Below are 5277 nucleotides of genomic sequence, written 5' to 3' on the forward strand. Positions count from 1 at the left end.
TTTTTGTTTTTTCTTTTTTTTTTTCTTTCGGGGTGTTGTGTGGGTCATCAGGCCGGCGAGTTCCGGTGTTGAACCCCCTGGGCTCCAAGTGGAGGCCTGTCTGATGTGGGTTTTTAAAATGCTCAATCAAATTTCAATGAATGTGCACCGTTGCGTGCCATTTACATCCATTCCATGGAGCTACAAAGTCATTACTATTGTACGATAAACATAATTGCTTTTTATGTATTATTATTGTTGTTGAAAAAAAAAAAAAACAAAAAAACAAAACAAAACAAAACGATAAACATAATTGTGGTTGCTTAAAAATGGGACAAAATCAAGAAAGTTAATTTATTAGACATTGTTGCCTTTCTCAATCGTCCTTCTACTTCATGCAAGTCTTCGTCGAAAGAAAGAAAATTATTATAGTGTATAGTTGATAGTAGATACATTTCAATTCCAAAATTCCCAATAGATTTCCCTAATCGTGAGATTTCTCATACATGTCTCTAATCTTAGTGCTTCTCTGCAAATTATTTTTGAACTTTATGTATAGATCCTTCCGTGACTTCCAAGAAATGTGAAGGTTTTGGTACAATCGCTTTTATAGCTCACCTACTAGAAGAAAATGAAAGATTTTGTTCAACATCTTTGTTTAAAACATTTTTTAGTTGATCTCTTAAATTTAGGTTTGTAATCAATGTTCTGAAGTTTATATTTGTCATCAATTTTTTTTTCATTAGATAATTCAATAATTACAAACTTAGAACCTAAAAAAAAAGACTCAAACTTGAATATTTCCATTAAAAGCTCTAGGATATATTTGGTAGACTATAATAGACACGGTAATATAATAATTATTCGTATGGTTTAGCTATTTAGTAGTTTGGTTATGTTTTTATTATAATTAATAGTCATTTATTATAAATAACTATTCTTTAAAATGGAGAATAATTATTCATCTCTAAAAGGGTTAATAATTAATCCTTAGTAGGTATATTAATTTCTAAAGTTAATATGTTTCCAAATAAACAAACTTTCCATATGTGCATAACAATTATGAAAATAAAAAATCATAAAACAATAACTAATCTCTCTTTCAAATTTAAAAATATATATATATATATATATATTAGGAAATATAATTTTATAAGTAAGATATTTCCTAAAATATATTTTAAGTTTAATTTAAAATGCTTTCATTCCATTGTTTTTTAGGGTTCTATTATTGTGTTTTTACCGAACAAATGAATAGTAATAAGTATTACATTACAGCATCTTGTAATTCTTATTTCTATTCCTATGTAATTACCGTTATAGCCTACCAAATGTGCCCTAAGATGTATAAATCGGTTAAGTTACAAGATTTTTGGCAGTTGTAATAAATGAGTAATTCTTAAGTACTCTCAGAGCATAGTGAATGATGCTTCTTTCTTCTCACATTTATGGTAGGGTCTTCTTATTAAATTCATAATGGGATCCAGCATGAATGTGAGAAAAGAGAGCATCATTTCGCTATACTCTAAGAATACCCCGTTTGGATTGAGGGGAGAGGGAGGAAGAGTGAAGGAGAATAAAGTAAAATTGATTGAAAATAGGGTAATTTTTTGCCAAATCTACTCTACTCTATTCTACTCCCTTTCCTCCAAACAGACATATTTTCCATTATAGATCTAATCCTTCCCTCCAAATCCATCAATCTTGATATATTAGATGTTGATAAACCAAGAATGTATTAACCCCTTATGATGAATTAACCAATTAATTAGCCAAGTTAATTAATTAATTCAATTAGCAGGCAATAAGCGTGGTAGTACAAACAAATTACCAACTAAATAAATTAATATGCAATGAAAAATAAATTGACACGGTGATTTATTTACAAATAGAGAAAACCTACATGGCAAAAACCCCACCGAGTGACTTTAAAGTCACTACTCCCAAAAATTCACTATTATCACAACAAGCGATTACAAGTAAAGGAATCCCAGTACGTTATACCAACCTACAGTTGAACCCTTACCCCAATACTCAATTAGACTTGTTCTGTAGTGACAATCTCTTTTTTCAATGCATAGCTCCCAATACATGACTAACCAATTCGATGCACAAATCCCAATACGCGGCTTACACACCAACTTGAGAAGGATGTTGGCTGCAAAGTTCTTTAGTTCATCAATACAATGAAGATCACAAAGTTCCTTGGTTACAAAACCCTACAAGGTACAAACACAACAGTTTCTTCAAGAGAAAAATGAATTAGGGCATATGTCTCCAGTTCACAATATGCTTGTGAAAAACTTTTGCATTGAGATACATCAGCTGTGACGGCCCTTAAAAAAATCCTTATATATATTTAGGGTTATAAGAAAAGAAAGCCCAAACATCTATACACGAATTGGAGTGAAATCAAATCTGAAAAACTAATTTTCTTAAATCTCGATAGATACCCTATCTATGGAGCAGCTATCGAGCATCGAGCTTAAACAGCCTTTTAAACCTCGATAGATACTATCTGTCAAGTTTTAAAATCTAGCACTTCTTCACTTGTTTCCTAGACAAACTTGCATGGTTTTAACACTTGGACTTGAAACCTTGTTCCTTAAAGCATTAAACACATCCTAAATCTACCCAATTTTTAAGTAAAGTGCACTTTGTCAAATGATTAACTAATTCTATATTGACATATGTTCCTAACATGATTCACATATGTCCTAACAGATGTGTTTAAAATACATGTAAGTTGAAACTTTAGTGAAAATTCATAAATTTTCTTTATATTTTACTTTTTTTCTCTTGAAAATCTCTACTAAAATAATGCCGGCTTTCAACTCAAATACATTTCATATGACATTAAGTAGGAGCAAATTCATTGGATTTGTACATATTAATTACATTAACATTAAATGCAACCCTGATAGACGTAATTGACCAAATTTGAATGAGGAATGAAATTGACAGATTACCCAAACTTTCTAGAGTAGTCTAAATTATATCTTAATATTTTTTTTTAATAGCTCAAATTAATTAATCATACAAAGGAAACTCGTTTTTGATAAGATTTAGAGTTTTGATTGTGATTCATTGGTCGGCCAACCAGATGCTACAATTGTTGAAATTTGTTCCAAAGAAAAATAAATAAACATTAAACTCTTATGAGAAGTTAGGTGGGCAATTTAAAAGACTATGATGAAATTAAATTCTCATTTATTGTCAGTTAGGTATATTAATGAATTGGTCTAGTAAATGGCCATAATTAGCTTCATGCAGCACCTATATTAAAACACATCAGTTTGACAAAGTGTAGGTGAATGCTCTTTTCAAACATTTATAGGACACAATCACACAACCATAATTTTTGTACAACTTTTTCTTTTCTTTTCTAAATCTTTTATTTTCCTTTTCAAAGCAATCATAATTTTGCACATCACTATCCTGAGTTCCCACTTTTATAATCTATATCAAGAACCCATAAAAAAATATAGCACTATTAGGCCTCTAATGCAGAGGATTGCCCAAACATGGAAGCAATTAACAAATAAAAGAAAATTATTATTTTATAATAAATTTTTTTTAAAAAAAAAAATAATAATAATAATAAAAGAAGAGCATGGATACAAGTAACTCTCTACTCTCTAGGTAAAAAGCTTTCCCTTGTTAGGAATGAGTGTGTAATATCTCTATAAGGATTCTATATTTTAGGTTGGTCTGTTTCTACGAAAATTATTGTTGTAGAACAACCTCATCTTACAACTTATAGACAAATGAAAGAAACCTATTTATTGTGACAGGAACTCTACAAGAGCACAGTTTATATATTACCCATACATGAATTCCTTGTCCTTGCACTCAAATTAGCAAAGTTGCTCTATATAACTTTTTATAGGGGCACTCCATGTTTTTATGACCAAGCAATGAGTTATGGGTTCAAGTTCAATAATAAGTTTTGTCAAAATTGAGGATAAGACTGCTTATCAAACACGTCCAAGCGATGAGTTATGCATTGAATACAAGCATTACAACCGGCCTAAATCTATAGTTAGGGATCCCAAAATGTGTTAAATGATATAGTGACTGAAGAGTTTCGTGTGCAATTGGGCATGCCAAGCTCTCTTTAGCTACTATCCACCAAACCAATAAAACACCATTGACTAAATTGTGAAAAATGTGTTTCAAAACACTAGGAAGTTGTGGTAACCAAGCGAGGTGGCTTCATTCCCAGGTCAACATCATGGCAAGACTCAAATAAGAGAAAAAAAATTTTGGGTACAATTAAACACACAGATAAAAGATTGAAAGTCTTAAGCATTTCTGATCTGTGTAATTACTAGTGTTTAACTGGTTCAATTTTACTTCTGATTATCTGGATACTTGACTCAACTTCAACCCACTTTAGTAAAGGGTTGAAATTGAATACACATAATTCTAACACATACAAGTCATTTCAGGTATGGGAAATTTAGCAAAAAAAAAGGTATGGTAAACTATCAAAAATGGTCCAGCCATGTAGGTAAATGATCTCTACTGGCTGTTGTAACTGTTACAATCCTTGTGAACAAAGGGCATTAACTCCACCTTAGTACCCCCAAATTACAATTATTTGAATATTCCTTTCATTGTTGCAGTGTGCAGATTCAGAGGACTTCATTTTGTTCTTTACAATCAAGTACCATTAATCCATTTACAATTCTAAAAGTCTTTGCCCTTTACAAGCAAGTACCAGCACATTCTGCACATTATCACTTTCTAATTAGGAGTTGAATTTTATATACAGAACAAAATTATTCCTGCTATCTAAATAGGATTTTTATAATTTATGAAACATCCATAACATAAGCTGAAATAACTGGTAAAAACTATACTTTTAATATTACCAAAAGAAATCCACCTTTAATTACACTTCTAGAGAAGCGAATAAAAGATTCGTCTTGCGTCCTACGCTCCAATATGCTAGACATGACATAGACACGACATGTATCTAACATTAAACATGCATTGTTATCTTATTCTATCCAATGCACCGAAGCAATGGATGGAAGCCTTGCTAGCAATAGATATTTCACATTGAAATTGATATTCATCAAGATCACCAAATCCATATTTGAAGATGCACATTTTCTACTTCTTAAGGGTCCGTTTGTTACCGTTGTTTAAACAACAATTTTCAATATTTAAATAATATTACACGTATTTTCACATTTCTTCATCCACACATATTTTCAAAAAATACAAACAACATTATTAGAACAACATTACCAAATTCACCTAAAGTGCATCAAATTTTTAAAATCAGAA

This window comes from Quercus lobata, chromosome 4 (genome assembly GCF_001633185.2).
Source record: "Quercus lobata isolate SW786 chromosome 4, ValleyOak3.0 Primary Assembly, whole genome shotgun sequence".
NCBI lineage: Eukaryota > Viridiplantae > Streptophyta > Magnoliopsida > Fagales > Fagaceae > Quercus > Quercus lobata.